Source organism: Rhinopithecus roxellana, chromosome 1 (assembly GCF_007565055.1).
Source record: "Rhinopithecus roxellana isolate Shanxi Qingling chromosome 1, ASM756505v1, whole genome shotgun sequence".
NCBI lineage: Eukaryota > Metazoa > Chordata > Mammalia > Primates > Cercopithecidae > Rhinopithecus > Rhinopithecus roxellana.
In genome coordinates, this window is record NC_044549.1 from 175,807,535 (window position 1) to 175,828,630 (window position 21,096).

General features: G+C 37.0%; 1 protein-coding gene across 7 annotated transcripts in view; it reads left to right on the forward strand.

Annotated features, from left to right (window-relative positions):
• Positions 1-21,096, forward strand: part of TBC1D5 (TBC1 domain family member 5) — a 578,111-nt gene that overhangs the window by 99,970 nt on the left and 457,045 nt on the right. For 5 of the 7 annotated variants that reach the window (XM_030933430.1, XM_030933434.1, XM_030933429.1 and 2 more), the window contains one exon: positions 15,135-15,199. The exons of the other annotated variants lie outside the window; for them this stretch is intronic. The gene's annotated coding sequence lies outside the window, so the exon portion shown is untranslated. Of the gene's footprint in view, positions 1-15,134; positions 15,200-21,096 lie in introns of those variants that run through there. 7 annotated transcript variants of the gene reach the window in all.

Sequence of the window (21,096 nt, forward strand, 5' to 3'; positions counted from 1 at the left end):
TGTTGCAAAAGTTACAAAAGTGAAAATGGTGAAATTTATACTTGATATTACTGCTGAGACAGTCTGAATTAGTCACAGGGCAGTTTTTTCCTAAGTCAATCCCATTTGCTTCCACAGAAAATAAGAATTTTAGACCGGGTGTGGTGGCTCACGCCTATAATCCCAACACTTCTGGGAGGCCGAGGCGGGCGGATCATGAGGTCAGGAGATCGAGACCATCCTGGCTAACACGGTGAAACCCTATCTCTACTAAAAACTTCAGAAAAAAATTAGCCGGGCTTGGCGGTGGGCGCCTGTAGTCCCAGCTACTCGGGAGGCTGAGGCAGGAGAATGGCCTGAACCCGGGAGGCGGAGCTTGCAGTGAGCTGAGATCAGGCCACTGTACTCCAGCCTGGGAGTCAGAGTGAGACTGCGTCTCAAAAAAAAAAGGATTTTAGCTTTATCTGAGAAATGGGCAGTGAAACTACAGACACAGAAGCCAGTCACAAAAGACTGTATACTAGATGATTCATTTCATATGAAATGGCTACAGTAGACCAATTTATAGAGAGAAAAAGTAGTTTTGGGGTTGCCAAGGCAAGGGGAATTGGAGGGAGATGAGGAGTGACTGTTTAATGGGTATGGGGTAGTTTTTGGAATTGAGTAATAAAAATATTCTAAAATTGACTGTGGTTACGCTTACACAACTCTGTATATACTATAATCAATTGAATTATACACTTCAAGTGGATGAATTGTATGGCATATTCATTATGTTTCAATATAGCTGTTAAAGAATAAGATGCATGAGTCTTTGTAGAACATGTCAATAGTATTAAAAAAAAAGTAAAAAGTACTTCACATCACAGGTGTTCCTTTGTCAGTAATTGTGGCATTATGGCATCCTTTTAAATGACTACTTAATAAACTTGAGTAGATGTACTATAATTTGCTGAATTAATTTCCTAATAGTAACCATTTAGATTGTTTCCAGTAAGTAATGTTGTAAGTGGGATCATTGTATATATATTTTTGTGAACTTGTCTTTTCAGGATAAGTTTTACAAGTGAAATTGTTGGGTCAAAGAGTAAGTGCATTTAACATTTTGAATCCTATTTCTAAATTACCACTCAGTAAGATGCTCCAGTTTGCCTTTCGCCAGTGGTACGTGATAACATATGAATGACCATGCTCTTGCCACTGCTGGATATTGTCAGTGTTTTTTGTCTTCATCAATTGGGAGGAAATTAACTTATTTTTATTTGCATTTCTTTGTGCAACTTGTTATATTTCCCTTAAAAACTTGTTTTTGTTCATTTCTTGTCTTTTTTTTTCTGTTGAGGTAATGATCTATCTTTGTATTAGTGTGTAGAAAGTCTTTTTATATTAAGAATATTTGGCCGAGTGTGGTGGCTCACACCTGTAATCCCAGCACTTTGGGAGGCCGAGGCGGACGAATCATGAGGTCCAGATCGAGACCATCCTGGCTGGCACAGTGAAACCCCGTCTCTACTAGAAATACACACACACAAAGAAATGAGCTGGGTGTGGTGGCGGGTGCCTGTAGTTCCAGCTGCTTGGGAGGCTGAGGCAGGAGAATGGCATGAACCAGGGAGGCGGAGCTTGCAGTGAGTCAAGGTCGCGCCACTGCACTCCAGCCTGGACGACGGAGCGAGACTCTGTCTCAAAAAAAAAAAAAAAAAAAAAAGAGTATCTACTTTGGGTCTGTTATGTAAGAGAAAAATATTTTTCCAGTTTGTCTATATTTCATACTTATTTATGGTGATTTTTTTCCCATTGCACAAATGTTTTAAATTTTTGCATAGTCATATTTGTTACTTTAAAACATCCTTAGAAACTCGGCTACATTCCAAGGTTATACAGATATTCTTTTATGTTTTAAAATTATCTTGGGGCCGGGCGCCATGGTTCACGCCTGTAACCCCAGCACTTTGGGAGGCTGAGGTGGGCAGATCACGAGGTCAGGAGATTGAGATCATCCTGGCTAACAGGGTGAAACGTCTCTACTAAAAATAAAAAAAATACAAAAAATTAGCCGGGCATGGTGGCATGCGCCTGTAGTCCCAGCTACTCAGGAGGCTGAGGCAGGAGAATTGCTTGAACCTGGGAGGCGGAGGTTGTAGTAAGCCGATATTGTGCCACTGCCCTCCAGCCTGGGTGACAGAGTGACACTCCGTCTCAAAGAAAAAAGAAAATTAATGATTTTATTTCTTAGGTTTAAAATTTTTATCCATTTGGCATTCATTTAATATAAGAAGTTAAGGAGAGATCTAGTTAACCCTACTCTCTTACAAATTTTTATCATTATCAAATGCTAAATTATCACATATCCTTGAGTAGGTCACTTTTGAGTTTGTTGGTAATGTCTGTTATTTGGTAAATCTTTTCTTATGCTACTACTATATTCTTTTAATTATTATAGCTTTAGCATTTTAATAACTGGTGGACGAATTTCTCTTATTACTCAGAAAGGCAGCATAATATAACGAGTTTTATAACTTACTAGTTCATTACATGACCATGGGCAAGTTATTTAACCTTTTGGTCCCTCCCATAGTTCAACAGGAGTAATAAAAGTATCTCATAGGGATAGGGGAGTCACAGGATCAGAAATATTCTCTTCTGCTTCATTAACTTGTCCCTCATTACTGGATCTTTCCCATCAATATGATCATATGCTGTTTTTTTCCCATCTTAAAAACATTCTTTTTTATTTTTTATTTTTTGATACAGAGTTTCGCTGTATCACCCAGGCTAGAGTGCAGTGGTACAATCTCAGCTCACTGCAACCTCTGCCTCTTGGATCCCAGCGATTCTCCTGCCTCAGCCTCCTCCCAAGCAGCTGGGATTACAGATGGCCACCACCACACCCAGCTGATTTTTGTATTTTTAGTAGAGATGGGGTTTCACCATGTTGGCCAGGCTGATCTTGAACTCCTGACCTCAAATGATCTGCCCAAAGTGCTGGGATTACAGGCATGAGTCACCGTGTCCAGCCAAGATGTTCTTTTAAAAATCTCACTTCCCTGCCCAGCTTTTGTTCCATTTCTCTCTTCATTTCGGCAGTATAACTTCTGAGGAATTGTTTATACTTGGTCTTTCTAATTCCTCTCCTCCCATTCCATCTTAAACTCATCACACCTCACAGTTAGGACAGAAGCCTCCACCAGTACCCTGAATTCATTCTATTCTTCTTTACCTTTTCATTAGGATAGTGTCAACACTCAGTCATTTGACCTTTTAATTTCTTTCTTTTTTTTTTTTTTTGCTCTTGTTTCCCAGGCTGGAGTGCAGTGGCACAATTTCGGCTCACTGCAACCTCCGCCTCTGAGGTTCAAGTGATTCTCCTGCCTCACCCTCTCAAGTGGCTGGGATTATGGCCATGCGCCACCATGACCTGCTAATTTTGTATTTTTAGTAGAGGTGGGGTTTCGCCATGTTGGCCAGGACAGTTTCAAACCCCTGACCTCAGGTGATCACCCGCTTTGGCCTCCCAAAGCGGTGGGATTACAGGCGTGAGCCACGGTGCCTGGCCTCGACCTTTTAATTTTTCTATCTACATTTATTGCCTTGGTGTTCATCGATGTTATGTCTTTAAATACCAAAGTGATCAACTTAGCTCTCTTACCTGAACTCCAGGCTTATGATCCAGTTAATGTGTTTGACACCTGCTTTTAGCTATCTGATTGTCATCTCAAATTCAATATACTAAAAAGTCACCTCCTGTTCTTTCTCTTCCAAACATATTTCACCTGTAGTCTTCCCCATCTCTGTTGGTAGCAGATCCATCTTTCTAGTAGTACAGTCAGAAACAGTGGAGTCATCCTTGACTTACATTTTCTACTTGATCATTGTTAAAAGTAAGAACACTGCTGAAAGTTGTAGATTTAATTCATAGTATTGAACTCACTATTTTTGTAATAGTTTTTTGTTTCTCTGTGTATACACATATAAAAGCATATAATCTACAAGTATCATTTTCCTTTCATCCTAATTTTAACTGTTACTTAATTTTCGTGTTTAATTGTATTCGATAGCAGATTCATTTCTTTTTTAAAAATGTTTCAATATTTAATTTTTGGGGGTACATAGTTGGTATCTATATAGGGTAAATGAGATAATTTGATATAGGCCTGGAATGTGTAATAATCACATCATGGAAATTGGTTATCCATCCCCTCAGGTGTTTATCATTTGTGTTAACAATCCAATTATATTTAAATAAAGTATTTTTAAAAGTACAATTAAATTATTATTGACTATAATCACTCTGTTGTGCTATCAAATACTCAGCCTTATTCACTTTTTCTAACTTATTTTTTTTTTAACCCATTAACCATCCCCACCTCCCCTCTACTCCTTCCTGCTGCCCTTCCCAGCCTCTGGCAACTATTCTTCTACTTATCTCCATGGGTTCAATCGTTTTGATATTTAGATCCCATAAATAAGTGAGAACATGTGATATTTGTCTTTCTCTCCCTGACTTATTTCAGTTGACATAATGATCTCCAGTTCCATCCATGTTGTTGCAAATGATAGGATCTCATTCTTTTTTTATGGCTGAATAGTACTGTGTATATGTACCACATTTTCTTTATTCATTCATTTATTGATGGACACTTAGGTTACTTCCACATCTTGGCTATCGTGAGCAGTGCTGTAACAAACATGGGAGTGCAGATACCTCTTTGGTATACTGATATCCTCTCTTTTGGGCATATACCCAGCAGTGGGATTGCTGGCTTATATAGTAGCTCAATTTTTAGTTTTTTTGAGGAATCTCCAAACTGTTCTCCATAGTGGTTGTACTAATTTACATTTCCACTAACAGTGTAGAAAGGCTCCCTTTCTCCACATCCTCACAAACATTTGTTATTGCCTGTCTTTTGGCAATAACTGTAAGACATTTTACCTGTGGTGAGATGATATCATATTGTAGTTTTGATTTGCATTTCCCTGATGATGAGTTATGTTGAGCACCTTTTCATATTCATATTTTGACTAAAATATTAAACTGCTTTGGAATCAGGATTCAGTGACTCTTGAATTGTCTGAAATAATATAAACTATTCCCAGGAATAGTACAACACGAAATTTGGAGTTCCTAGAAGGGTTGGGCCATATCTAATAATGTGTTGTTGATTGATATCAATTCCTGTAGTACTTACAGTTTTATAATTAATTTTTAAATTAAATGTATTGAAAACTATACTGAATTTTTAAAAAGCATTTATATTTAGTGTTGGAATGATTCTAATCCAAAGTGTTTTTTTTTTTTTTTTTTTTTTTTTTGAGACGGAGTCTCGCTCTGTCGCCCAGGCTGGAGTGCAGTGGCTGGATCTCAGCTTACTGCAAGCTCCGCCTCCCGGGTTTACGCCATTCTCTCGCCTCAGCCTCCCGAGTAGCTGGGACTACAGGCGCTCGCCATCTCGCCCGGCTAATTTTTTGTATTTTTTTTGGTAGAGACGGGGTTTCACCATGTTAGCCAGGATGGTCTCGATCTCCTGACCTCGTGATCCGCCCGTCTCGGCCTCCCAAAGTGCTGGGATTACAGGCTTGAGCCACCGCGCCCGGCCCAAAGTGTATTATTCTACACTGTCTCAAGCATAACAAAATGCTGACCTCTTTAAGCGTAACTTGGATTGAAAGATAAAATGCTGTTTACTTCCAGATCCTTAGCTCTGTTCTCTCCATGATTAACAGCATTATTATTATTATTTTTCATCTTAAAGGAGAGTCTAAGTTTTAGCCTAAGTAGAACATTTACCTCTTCTGTGGAAACATATTCTCTGACCTAAATTAGGGTGAGTAGTTTTTAAAATTTTTTTATTTTTTTTATTTTGAGACGGAGTCTCGCTATTGTCAGAGCGGGCTAGAGTGCAGTGGTATGATCTCGGTTCACTGCAGCCTCTGCCTCCCTGCAGCCTCTGCCTCCCCGGTTCCAGCAATTCTCCTGCCTCAGCCTCCTGCCTTTGCCTCCCACATAGCTGGGATTACAGGCATGCACCACCACACCTGGCTAATTCTTCTATTTTTTAGTAGAGACAAGGTTTCACCATGTTGGCCAGGCTGGTCTCGAACTCCTGACCTCAGGTGATCCACTTGCCTCAGCCTCCCAGAGTGCTGGGATTACAGGCATGAGTCACTGCACCCAGATGGGTTAGTAGTTTTTTGAATGCTTAGATAATGAATATTTCAGGAAGGTGTATTAAACCTTTTCTTATTTTGTTTCTTTTTGAATTGTTATTGCAGATTGTGAAACACGTCATTAGGAAGAAGGAAAGAATATAGATAGAATAACAAATTAATTATATTAATACTTGGAATAAAGTTGGGGAAAAAGAGTGTACTATCATTATAGGCATACCTCAAAGAGATTGCAGGTTCAGTTCTAGGGCACCACAGTAAAGCAAAGATCAAAATAAAGTGAGTCACATGAATTTTTTGGTTTCTCAGTGCATATAAAAGTCATGTTTACACTATATTATAGTATATAAGTGTATAATAGCATTATGTCTAAAAAACAACATGAATACCTTAATTTGAAAAAAAACCTTCATGCTAAAAAACATGAACGATCGTCTCAGCCTTTGGTGAGTTGTAATCTTGCTGGTGGTGGGTCAGTCAGTGTGGATGGCTGCTGACTGATCAGGGTGGTGGCTGATGAAGGTTGGCTTGTCTGTAGCAATTTCTTAAAATAAGACAGCAGTGCAATTTGCTATATCAGTTGACTCTTCCTTTCATGAAAGGTTTCTCTGTAGCATGTGATTAGGTTTGATAGCATTTTACCCACAGTAGAACTACTTCTATCAAAATCGAGTTTAGTTCTCTCAAACTCTGCTACTGCTTTATCAGCTGAGTTCATGGAATATTCTAAATCCTTTGTTGTCATTTCAACAGTGTTCACAGCATCTTTACAAGGAGCAGGTTCCATCTTAAGAAACTACTTTTTTGCTCATCCATAAGAAGCAACTTCTAATCCAGTCACACTTTATCGTAAAATTTCAGCAATTAAAGTCATATCTTCAGGTTCCACTTGTAATTCTTGTTTTGTGGCTGTTTCCACCCTGCCTGCAGTTCTTCACTCCACTGACATATTGAAAACTCCTCAAGTCATCTGAGAGGGTTCAAATAATCTTCTTCCAAACTCCTGTTAATGTTGGTATTTTGACTTCCTCCCATGAATCATGACGTATGTTTTTTGTGGGATTTAGAATGATGAATCCTTTCCAGAAGGTTTTCAATGGACTTTGCCCAGATTCATCAGAATAATCACTGCTTATGGCAGCAATAGCTTTAAAAAAGGTATTTCTTAAATAATAAGACTTGAAAGTCAGAACTACTTCTTGACCCATGGGTTGCAGAATGGATATTATATTAGCAAGCATGAAAACAACATTAATCTCCTTGTACATCTTCACCAGAGCTCTTGGGTGGCCAGGCACATTGTCAGTGAGCAGCAGTATTTTGAAAGGGATCATTTTTTCTGAGCAGTAGGTCCACAGTGGGCTTAAAATATTCAATCAACCACACTGCAAACAGAGGTGCTGTCATCCAGACATTTGTTGTTCTTTTTCTAGAGCACAGAGTAGATTTAGCATAACTCTTAAGGGCCCTAAGATTTATCAAATCGTCAATGAACATTGGCTTTAATTTTAAGTCACCAACTGCATTAGACCTTAACAGGATAGTCAACCTGTCCTTTGAAGCTTTGAAGCCAGGCATTGATTTCTCCTGTCTAGCTATGAAAGTCCTAAATGGCATCTTCCAGTACTTTGAAAGAAGACACTGTATGTTGTTTCATCTACATTGAATATCTGTTATTTAGTGTAGCCACCTTCATCAGTTATCTCAGCTATTCCGGATAACTTGCTACAGTTACTATTTAAGTACTTGCTGCTTCACTTTGTGCTTTAATGTTATAGAGAAGGCTTCTTTTTTTAAACCGTAGGAATCAATGTCTGCTAGCTTCTAACTTTTCTTCTGCAGCTTTCTCACTGCTCTCTCTCATCTTTGTGGAATTGAAAAGAATTAGGGCCTTTCTCTGGATTAGACTTTGGTTTAAGGGGATGTTGTGGCTGGTCTGATGTTCTGTTTGGACCACTCACACTTTCTTCATATTGGCACTAAAGCTATTTTACTTTCTTAACATTCATGTGTTCATTGGAATAGCACTTTTAATTTTCTTTAGAACTTTTCCTTTGCATTTGCAACTTGGCTTTTTGGTTCAGGAGGCCTAACTTTTGGCCTATCTTGGCTCTCAACATGCCTTCCTCACTAAACTTAATCATTTCTAGCTTTTTATTTCAAATGAGAGGCATACGACTCTTTCTTTCAATTGAACACTAAGAGGCCATTGTAAGGCCATTAACTGACCTAATTTCAGTATTGTCATATCTCAGGGAATAGGGAGGCCTGAGGAGAGAAGGGGAGCGATGGCGGAATGGCTGATCTGTGAAGCAGTCAGAACACGTTCATTGATTAAGTTATCTATCTTGTTGGGTGTGGTTTGTGGTGCCCCAACATAATTATAATAGTAACATCAAAGGCCACTGATCGCTGTTCATCATAGCAGATATAATAATAATGAAAAAATTTGAAATATTGTGAGAATTATGGTAATGTGACATAGAGACATAAAGTGAGCACATAGTGTTGGAAAAAATATCGTATCGTGCGTATATATGATAGACTTGCTCAACACAGGGTTACCATAAACGTTCATTTGTTAAAAAATGCAGTATCAACAAAGCACAATAAAACAAAGCTCAATGAAAGTAGGTATGCCTATATTTGCAGCTTGCTTGTGGAGTTTAATTCTTTTTAGGAAATTAGTTAACAGAATTGAAAAATGACTTGGTTGAAAACTTCCTACTCTTAAGGTAAAAGTTTGCATTCTGTATTGGAGAAACTGATTCCGTGTGAAAAACATGTGCTAGTTATTTGTGCATGTGGGTATTGTGCTGGGCAGGGTGATCATAAGCCCGGTTTTCTTGGTACAGTTCCTCTGTTTGGCTGTCATCCTGCCTTATTTTTAGCCCTCATGTATTAGTTTTTGTAACTTCTGTACAAATTATCATAAATGTAATGGTTTAGAAGAACACGAGTTTTTAATTCTATAGTTCTGTAGGTCAGAAGTCCAGTATGAGATGTAGCATGCTAAAGTTCAAATGTCAGAAAATTCGTTTCCTGTGTATTCAGTTTTTTGGCAAAATTCATTTCCTTGTGACTGTAGGACCCAGGTCCCCATTTTCTTGTTTCCTGTCAACTCAAGGCTGTTCCCAGCCTCTTTTGGGGGCCTATTATTTATGTATAAAGGTGCCATGTGTTTTGTAATATGACTGCTTACATCACTGTTTTACTTCCTTCTCACTAAAGCTTATTTTTCTCACATTCCTCAGTGTTTAGTAACAAAGTAACTAGTGAGTCCTGAGTTTGTAGCATCTAAATTTGTATTGCTGCTTGTGCTTGACTCTGTCCTTACACTGTTACATGTGAAGAAGAGGAATTAAGACAGCCTTTTTTCCTCGCTCTACCTTTTAGACTTTATTTTATACTAAAGAATTAACTGGGCATTACATTTACTTAAACAGCTGTTACAGAAACAATTTTACTAGCACAGCTGCCTTTTAATAAAGTATTTGAATGTTTTAATTTTACTTTTTTTGAAATTTTTGTTTATTAGATTATACTACATTAATCAAAGATAACAATTATGTATTTTATGTGTATCTAGTGGCTAAATTACCATTTATGTCTATTCTTCAACCTAAATTTGTAGTCTGGAATTTCCCCAAAGCACAGAATATAATTTATGTTCAAATGGATTAACTTGTTCTTTGGACAGCCTAAAAAAAAAGACCAATTTATGATTTTCTGTTCTATATCTTAATAAGCTAAATAGATATTTGATACTTGCTAATTTATACACACTTGTGTCCTTAATTTAATAAACCATCTGCATTTAGATTTAGTAATACATAAGATAAAACCAATGCTACATACCTCTAAAGTTAATTTCTTTCTTTTCAGTTTACAGTGCCAGTTTTACACTCCATGTGCTGTCAGTGAAAATGTAGGCAGCAGACACACCACATATTTATTATCACTGAGTTCACTATATCATACAGGAAAAGTACATTAATATACCATACAGAAAATCTAACACACGTAAACAACCACTTAGCATTTTTAAGAACATATCTGACTTACTGGTTAGCTTAAATATCTTTTAGTAGAGTTAGACACCCACGTACAGTGGGTACATTCATATAAGTTATCAGAACAATTCCTTGTGCTGGTGAATGAGCATCTCTTCTTTATGTATGATGGTAAAGATTATACATTATAAAGCTTTAACTTTTCCATTGGAATTCTAAATCTTGATACAATTAACCATTCCCAGGGTTCTTCAGATAAAGTTACACTCTGGAAAACGTTTTTCTAAAGCCTTAGTTTACATTTACATTTCTGTTTCATGCTGGGTCTCTTTTTTTGAAGTTTCTGTTGTTATTATTTTCTGTTTTAGGCCCATGGTGAAGTAGGGGGAGGGAGTGGGGCTTTTCCTGATTTCTTTTTTCCCTGTGAATTCTATATTCTTCTGTAGGCTCTACCATGCAAAAAATTGTATGTGTGTGTGTGTTTGTTTTTTCGCCGAGACAGAGTTTCACTCTTGTTGCCCAGGCTGGAATGTGGTGGTGTGATCTCAGCTTCACTGTAGCCTCCACCTCCTGGGTTCTAGCAGTTCCGCTGCCTGGCCTCCCAAGTAGCTGGGATTACAGGCATCTGCCACCACGCCTGGCTAATTTTTTGTATTTTTAGTAAAGACAGGATTTCGCCATGTTGGCCAGGCTGGTCTCAAACTCCTAGTCTCAGGTAATCCACCCTCCTCAGCCTCCCAAAGTGCTGGGATTACAGGCGTGAGCCACCGTGCCTGGCTGAGTGTGTATTTTTAAAAATAGGTACAATACTTGTTAGATTTTTTCTCATTGTAATATTTTATAGCATTTAAGAAATACAAAAATATAGTGTATAGTTTATATGGATACTGGTCTAAACTTGAGAGAGTAGTAATAAGAGCTAATGCAGATGCGAAAAAATACGAAAGTGAATATAATTGATATATAAAGCATAAAAAGCACATGAAAGTGTTTTTCTTTTAATCTTGTATGGGCATTTACTTTGCATGTAATATGGAATCGGGACTTTCTAAAAGGAAAATGTTCTAGCTTTTTCTTTTAGTGAAACAAAACAATAAGAAATTATATGTTTAAAAGTTTTTTAGTTTCCTCAGATACTTAGTTTTTGTCTCTCATTTATATCCTAACATAGCCTCTCTCTCAAAAAAAACACCTCAGAATATTTAAAAGTTATTCTTCCTTGCAGTACATTCTACGACCCTGTTTGTTTAACAATGTTGGGTAAAGTTTTTGCAAGCACTCTCTTTATGGGCCTGTGTTCTCTCCTTTTTTGAGTTATTCCTTCCGGACTGGAACTATCTTATATAGTCATTCCATTTTATTTGACTTTAGTTAATTTCCTTAGGTGTATTTTATAGATTTTGTTAGTGTAGTATAATTTTCAGCCTCTGCTCTTTATTCTTCCCTTCTTTTCAAGATTTTAAACTATTACATATTCACAGAGAACTCTAAAATCTATAGCTGTACATTTGATCTCATTTTTATGTTTCCATCTCTCTGTCCCCTCACAGTGAATGTCTGGAACTGGAAGCATCGTCTTGCCACTGACCTGTTCGCTCCAGTCAGATCCAGCCATTCTTTGTTCCCTCCTGTTATCCTTTAGGCTCTTTATCTTAGATCTAAGAATTTCTTGTCGTCTTCTCTCTAACCCATTATATCTCATTAGTCAATGTATTGTCTTAGTAGTTTTTGCTCCTGCCAGTTCTATAGCATTCTCAAAAGCCTAGATGACTCTTCTGCAGACTTATTCCTGGAATACTTTAGAAGTCTCTTAATTTGTATCCCTGCTATCCTCAAATCTGTCCTGTGCATTGCTGTCAGATTAATCTTCCTAAAGCATTGCTTTTACCCAATCTCCTGCTTAGGAACCTTCATTGGCCCCACTTTGCGTAGAGATTGAAATTTAGACTTTCCACCCTGTTATTTGAGGTTCTCTTGTAAATTTGTCTTAGTTTTTTCTTCCACTGGCCAGTAACAAAAATGCTTTCATTTTTGTCATGATGGTCCCAACATACTGAGAGTATTTTTACATTGGCATATCCTTTTCCATTTCTCAGTGTTTTTTGTCTTTTCTGCATTTTACTCTATGATGTCTTTTCTACTTTTTTTTTTGGCCACTAAATCTTAACGTACTTTTTTCCAACTTTCTGCTCTTGTCTTGCCCCCTCTGTGAAGTCTTTCTGTAGTGGTTCTCCTGTGATTTCACCATCTTCTGAATTCCTGTTTTGCTTTGTTGCTACTCACAAAGCACTTCCTGTTCAGTATTTTGTACTATTACTTGCTTTTGTGTTTTACTTGGGTCTAGGTCCTATGTTGCTGACTGGATTTTAAGTATTAGGAAAGCAGGGACCATGTTATATTTCTTTGAATCTCTCTTAGCCAAGTACAGTTCATTACAAATGCCCACTTATTTTTTCCCATAAATCTTAATTGGTTGCCTACACTCAAGCACCATTGATTAAAAAGTTAAACAAGAAAGGTATGGACTCAGCTTTCATGGACTTTATATTCTGGAAGAGAGAGAAAGATGCTCTACAGCTAATTTCATAATTACCTACTTAGTTACAGTTGAGGAATGTGGTTTGTCATTTTTTTTGACAATCAGAAAACCTAGAAAATTGCCTTCTTTTTTTCCCTCTGCTGTCATTGGTATTTATAATTTTTCTTACTTCACAAATAAATTTTGATAGGGTAAATTATTCTTGAAAGTGTAGGTTTTCAAATGGTCCAACTTAATTCTTTTCTTCTAAATACACGTAATGCTGTATATCTGGGTAAATTCAGTAGACAACATAATAGAAAGAATGATTAATAGGTGCCTGACATTAAAATAATTATAGTGAATTTTATGTCATTTATGTGATATGTAAACTCATGTGAAATAGTTAAAAGATAATGAAAATAATTCCAAAAGGAAGATTTTCTAAACTCAATTAGGAATTTTTAGTTAATGTACTAAAGCTATCTTTTGTAGGAGAATAAGATTAGATTAAAGGTAGATATGTTATTCTTAGATATGTTATTTTAGCTTCAGGTGTTTTTTTCTAGTGACTTGAACAATGTCATATTTCATAGGCATAATTTTCTGAGGTTGTAATAACCATAGAAAGTTAATACTGAAAGAATGGCAAAATATGCAGTGAAACTAAAAATTATTGTATTTGCAAATATAAAAACAATTTACATAAATGTTATAGTTAGGAACATTATGAATGTAAATATGCCTTCTCTTTTCTCAGTCTTGTAATGCCATTCTTTGTCCAGTTGGAGATGAAGAGTGATGTTGAGATGAGTGTTTAGCCTATTTTAACAGCTTTAAAAAAATTAAATATCGTTGATGTAAATATGAGAAGGGAAGAGAATATTTATCTCTATTAAGTGACATAAAAAACCATGGTAAGAATAACAGGCATTGGGTGTGCCTTAAGTAGTAAAATCCCTGAATTCAGATGCTAATTAAAAGCACAAGAACACTTGCCTCCTACATACTTAAATGTATATTTTCTTTAGTCAAAGTGTAATTCAGAGTTCTTGAAGTGCTGAATATGGCCTTTGTTTTTTCATTTTCCTTTAGCATACATATTAAAAAAAAACAATAAGACACTTCTGCTGGACTGTGATTTTGATGGATATAGGTGGACTATTAAACCAAATGCTATGAAGAAGTGGACTATTAAACCAAATGCTATGAAGATAAATTCAAATATTTGCTCTCAAAAAGTAAAAATAAAGGATTGTCTTTATTGTGTGATTTCCCTGCTTCTTACTATTAAAAAGCAGATGTTTAGTAGTAAAGGTAAAATTATTTAAACATATTTGAGCACATTTTGCTTGCTTCCTGTGGTTTACCAAGGACTTTAAGGCTTAAATTGTGAAAGGATGTATTAATACTGGTATTAAGAGTATATTTGTTTAGATTATTATGGACTTTAAATTTTATTTTAGACGTTCTCTCTGGCATCTTGTCATAAAAGTTATGTGTTGTTTTACTTCGTTAGCAGTTTTAACATTTTTAAGTATCTGAGAAGAAAAACTTCCCCTGCATTTTGAACAGAGTCTTTCATTGGTGGTTTTGTAACATGTTCTTCAGTTGTTGAGAGGTGTATAGTACAGATACCCTGTTCTTAGAAAGTAATGGGCTTTTAAGTTGTAGAGTAGTAGGAAAAGTCTAATGGACTTAAACTATTTTAAAAACTTTGTTTTTAGAAAGAGAGGTATAAGAAAACCTTTTGTAATCTTGCTATTTTTTTGTTCTTAGGTGTGCCTTTTATTTAGCTTTTAGTAACTTGTAATTTAAGATCACAGTTATTAGGTGTATTTCTGCATTTTATATATCACTCCCAGATGCTACAGTATTAGTTTTTATCACTGCATATTTTATGAAATGTCAGCCTTCTGTTGGCTGTTCACGCAGCATTGTTAGTGATCAAAGACACAACATAAAGGAGAGAAATCTAAATAGTTGGCTTATCTTTGTCCTTCGTTGTGACAAAAATACTCTAAAATTACTTAATTATAAAAAGTCAAATAAAGGCATCATGTAACATGCAAAGAAATAAGTGTCTTTGTGTTTTAGTGAAATAAAATCTCAGTGTTTAATATCAAGAAGCATAAAGAGAATTACTATCTAATTTTACAAAGTTTTCCTTGTTAAGGAATGAGGGTAATATGTCTTGTGTAATTTTGTAATACTTTGCTAAATGACAGTGCTGTGCCTAGGAAAAGCCACAAAATGTTTGACATCGTAAGAGGTTACTCAGTATAAACCCTTAATTTTGTTACACAAATTACGTTCTAGAAAAGTGGTTATTAGCTTTTGTATGTACACTAAGTTGTATGTGAATCAGTTTATTAAAATATTTTCTTGAATTGATCTACTTTGTATTTAAAAACTATTTCATAGATTTAAAGATCCTTTTTTTTTCTTTATTTCAGTGATATCAGTATCAAGATAAAAGTGTGGAATGGGAGAAAAATTCTCAAAGCCTGAAAGAAAATCTGTAAGAATAAAATTCTTGAATGATTTTGATCAGCTGTTGTGTATGCCCAACACAGCAGTTGGTTCAATCAATTTTATGTTTTAGGATGGTTTTATTAAAATGAGCTGCTGCTTTTAGTAAATCATTGAGAAAGATGGTGGCTTTATACATGTCTTTTTTGGTTGGGGGCAGGGCCTACAATTGCAGCCTTGTAAGTCAGTAAAATTGGAGACAGTTCCTGGCTGCCATGAAAGTCAGTGTATTTCTGTGTTGGTATGGGCATTTGGAAATAGAGGTAGAACGAAGATTTAGATTAAAAATGATTTTAGGCCGGGCGCGGTGGCTCAAGCCTGTAATCCCAGCGCTTTGGGAGGCCGAGACGGGCGGATCACGAGGTCAGAAGATCGAGACCATCCTGGCTAACATGGTGAAACCCCGTCTCTACTAAAAAATACAAAAAACTAGCCGGGTGAGGTGGCGGGCGCCTGTAGTCCCAGCTACTCGGGAGGCTGAGGCAGGAGAATGGCGTAAACCCGGGAGGCGGAGCTTGCAGTGAGCTGAGATCCGGCCACTGAACTCCAGCCCGGGCGACAGAGCGAGACTCCGTCTCAAAAAAAAAAAAAAAAAAAAAAAAATGATTTTAGATAATTGTACTTTTATGTCTCTCTGCAGGAAACTGCCATTTCTGGTAAAACGTAATCATCAACAGATAATAGGGATTTAAGTGTATCTTCAGTTTTGTGTACGGTTTCTGTTTTTATAAATGAATGAAAGTTAATTGTTTTCCGATGGAAGAATTAAATCTTTGGAAAGCAGTTTGAAAGACATAGCCATTGGATATGAGTTAGAGGCCTCAACATTTTGTCCTGATATGCATTATACACTTACTACCCAAACTATGGTCTGTACATAAACAGTATTGGTGTTGCCTGAGATCTTCCTAGATACGCAGAATCTCATACTTACTAACCCCATACTTACTAAAACAGAATCTGTGTTTCATCAAAATTCCTAGGTCATTCATATGAATATTAAACTCTGAGAAGCACTGCCATAATTCAGACATCTCATTTTCTCTGTATGTGTGTTGTAATTGTGGGGTGCTCATAGTGGAGTTGGTTATCTGTAGTTCAAGAATTGGAAGAGGAAGTGGAAACTCACACCAGAATTTTAGTGGGGGTCCAGGAGTAGACAGATAGTTAATTTAGAACTCATAAGCTTTTGGTCTTGAAGCAATTGCAATTTGAATCAGTAGTTACTTTGTATATTATGTAGAATACTTCACCTGGTAGTATTAATCAGGTATTTTCTTTTGGCCATCACAAGCATCTTCTCATGTTCACAGATACTTAAGATGTTTTCTGCCAGTCATAGTGTAGTAAACATTTCCAAAGTGTGTTCTATGATATATTTTTTCCAGGAGATGCTTGGAATGTAAAGATCCCATGGTCACATAAATCTGGAAAGCACTGAATACTTTCCTATAAGAGAATCCCATTATATGCTGATGTATTAAAAGACCCGAGAACCTGGTATAACTTAGTTTAATTCAGTATTTCCCAAATTTACTTGACTATAGCATCCTTTTTTTTTTTTTAACAAACAATCTTTTAAATTTTTTCCTTTAACATATGCGCAAACTGACTTCTTTCCACATTTATTTATCTTACTCAAAATAAGAGATATGGACAACTTCTGAAATGGTGATGTTATACCACATAAAACATACTTTCTAATATTGCTACATATAAATGGTACTGGTATGACTCTTGTGTACTGAAGGGACTAAACATGCAGACATTTTTGAGGATTAGAGTAACTGAGAAGTCATCATTTAGAACAGGGGCCCCCAACTCCCTGGTCATGGACTGGGACCATTCCATGGCTTATTAGGAACGGGGCCACACAGCAAGAGGTGAATGGTGAGCAGGTGAGCTCTGGCTCCTGTCAGATCAGCAGCAGCATTAGAGTCTCATAGGTATGCAAACCCTATTGTGAACTGTGTATGCGAGGGATCCAGGTTGCTCATTCCTCATGAGAATCTAATGCCTGATGATCTGAGGTGTAATAGTTTGATTTCGAAATCATCTCTCCCCAGCTCCCTCCCCATTTGTGGAAAAACTGTCTTTCACAAAGCGAGTCCCCGGTGCCAAAAAGGTTGGTGACTGCTGAATTAGAAAGTGAGCATAGAACTGATCCCAGTCAGATTTGATGGATGAATGAAAGGGAGAAAATTGACTATTCTTAGTGTTTGCTGGAAAGAGGAAAACCATGAGCAATGGAATAAATTAAACATTTCAGTTGAATAAATATTTACCGAATTGCTAATAAAGAATAGGCTCTGTACTTGGCCTTGGGCAAACAGTAGTGAAAAATACTCAGTCTGCCCTCTAGTTGCTTATTGTGAGCATAGTGCATTCTGATAAATGTACAAGAGTTGGAATCCAGAACATAGGATTTTTCTTGTGGATTTGTTAAAATAAACTAAAATAAAATAAAAAAGTTGGCCAGAATACTGTATCATGGAGTGCTAGAGACAGGATACAACTGTAGTGATGGATGTTTCTGGTTAGGTAGGGGAAACAGAGGAAAGGACAATTATGGGACAGAATTTCAAAAGGTAAGATTGGGAAGACTAAACAGCCTTAGAAGTCATAGAGCTTTTGGTACTCAAATTGCCCAGGTTTGGTTAGTTGAAGTGCATGACAGTCCTCCATCACATGTTTCAGTGCTTCCTTAATTTCTGACAAAATAAGTTGTTGCAGGGTTATCTTTTATGTGTTCTCCCCCAGCTTTGGAAGCAGCCATTTCTCTGAGAACCTCTGATTATTTTTAGTGGGGAATAATATTAGTGAACAAGATCTTGGCACTAGTGTGTTAATTGCTACTGGGTCTTGGCTTTTAGGCCCTTTTAGAGGACAGAGGTAGGAAATACATAAGCTTCATGTATACATATACATCTACATTTATACATATATACACAAATGCATATTGAAAAACATATGTGGACACACACATCTGCATATTGTTTTTTATTAGAGATACACCAGCTTCTCTAATTCTAATCCATCCATGCAGGTTTCTTGCTTGCTTCTCATATTTATATGTCCCATCTTTCATAGTGAGAACCTTGGCTTCCAACAGCATCAACACATTTACTCTCTTTTTCAACTAAATAATAGATCTAAAACAGTTTCAAGATTGGTTAATCGTATAAGAAACAAATACACCAAAAAAAGTTTGAAAATTGTTTGAAGTTCTCCCTCCTTTCCGTACTCATTCCTGTGGATATGTAACCAAATACTATTCTGATAATTACTTAGTTCTTTCTTCCTTATTCCTTAAGTGTGGTTATGATATTAATTTGGAATATAGTTCACTCATACTAGTTTTCTTTCAGCTTTTGTGCCCCCTTTTCTTTACATCCTTATTGATTTAATTTTTTGAATATGTAGAAAATTACTTACTTTTCCAAACAGTAAAACTGTACAAAAAGATATACTAGAAAATTGTCACTCCATCCTCCCCATTCCATCCCATACTTTGTAGGAAACCAATTTTATTGTTTTCTGGGCTTTACTCATTTTTATAAAGATATGCACAGATATTTATATTTCCTTTTCTTTTTCTTTTTTTTTTTTTTTACCTAAAAAGTAGCATGAATGTTCTTTTGCAGTTCACTTTTTTCATGTATCAGTATCTCTTGGAAATTACCTCATACCAGTAGAGATTTTCCTCATTCGTTTTTGCAGGTGCTTACTACTTTGTGTGTGCCATAGTTTATTCAACCAATCTCTTATGCTTGCGCATTTAAGTAGTTTTCAATATTTTGCAATTACAAACATGCTGCAGTGATATTTATTTTCATACTTTTAGAGGTGTATCTTCAGGGCAAATTCCTGGAAATGGGATTGCTGGTTGAAAGGGCAAATACTAAGCCCCGTGCAGTGACTTGCCCCTGTAATCCCAGCTACTTGAGAGGATCCCTTGAGCCTGGGAGTTCAAGGTTGCAGTGAGCTATGATAGAGCCATTACACCCAATCTGGGTGACAGAGTGAAACTTTGTTGCTAACAACAACAAAAAGGTTCAAAGGGCAAATACTTACATGGTTGTATTAGAGTATTACCCAGTCCCCCTGCATGGGGGCTGTAACATTTTGCCTTCCCTGCTGCGGTGTATGAGAGTGCCTATTTCCCAACAGCCTTGCAGACAGAGCGCATTGTGAAACTTCAATTTTTGCCAAGTGATAGGTGAGAAATGGAATGTTGGGTACATTTAATTTGCATTCATCTTTTATGTGTGGAGTTGAATGTCTTTTCATATGTGTATTACATATTCCTGTGTATTCCATATGTGGAATGTGTATTTCATATGTGTAATACATATTCCTGTGTATTCCACAGGATATTTGGGCTTTTCCCCCTCAGTTTAGAAGTTCTTTGTAGGGATATTAGGCATTTATCTGTGATATATGTTGCAAATGTTTCCTTCCAGTTTGTTACCTGTTTTATTATTTATTTTCTGATGTATTTTTGTCCTGCAAAAGTTTTATATTTGTACTTTAGTCCTAGTGAGAAAGCCTTTTATGAATTCTTAGTTTAGGAGGAATCCCTCTCTCCTGCCCCCACCTTCCCCTCACACTTTTAAAAATACTTGTAGTTTTCTTACGATTAGATCTCTGATCCATTTGCAGTTTATTTTTATGTATGATGTGAGAAACATTGAATTTTATCTTTTTTTCTTATCTGTTGTTTAAAATGACTATAAATGTGCTAATGATTTGTTATATCACCTTTACAGAGATTAGATTTCTATCTGTAGTGGAATCTATTTCTGGACTTTCTGTTCATTTGCACTTTTCTGTCTGTTCATGTAGCAGTCCTACACTGTTTTCATTATAGAGGCTTTATAGTATGTTTTAATGCCTGTAGTATGTGTTAATGAGTGTCCCTTCTATTTAGTTTCAGTATTTCCCAGTTTTTCTTGAACTTTTTCCATTCGAACTTCAGTATCAACTTGTCTAACTCCATGAAAAGCTTTATGATTTGTAAGTGTGTGACCTATTGATGTTGAGGTGTTCTAACCAAGGACAGGGTATTTCTTTTCATTTGTACAGTCCTACTTTTCTATGTTTTAAGAATGTTTATTTTTCTTTATGTAGGTTTTGAACATTGCTGTTTATTCCTAAATATTTTACTTTTTAAAATTGCTATTTAAAAGAGACTTTCTTGAAAAAGTTCCATTCCAAGATGGGCGAATAGGAATAGCTCCGGTCTGTAGCTCCTGGTGTGATTGACAGAGAAGATGGGTGATTTCTGCATTTCCAACTGAGGTACCTGGTTCATCTCACTGGGACTTGTTGGACAGTGGGTGCAGCTCACGGAGGGCAAGCCGAAGCAGGGCGGGGCGTCACCTCACCTGGGAAGTGCAAGGAGTCGGGGATTTCCCTTTTTAGCCAAGGGAAGCCGTGACAGAGTACACCTGGAAAAACGGGACACTCCTGCCCAAACATGGCGCTTTTCCCATGGCCTTAGCAACCAGCAGACCAGGAGATTCTCTCCCATTCCTGGCTCAGCGGGTCCCACACCCGTGGAGCCTTGCTCACTGCTAGCACGGCAGTCTGAGATCTAACAGCGAGGCTGCAACCTGACTGAAGGAGGGGTGTCCGCCATTGCTGAGGCTTAAGTATGTAAACAAAGCGGCTGGGAAGCTCGAACTGGGTGGAGCCCACCGCAGCTGAGCAAGGCCTACTGCCTCTGTAGACTCTACCTCTGTGGGGTGGGCATAGCTGAAGAAAACGCAGCAGAAACTTCTGCAGACTTAAATGTCCCTGTCTGACAGCTCTGAAGAGGACAGTGGTTCTCCCAGCACAGCATTTGAGATCTCAGAATGGACAGAGTGCCTCCTCAAGTGGGTT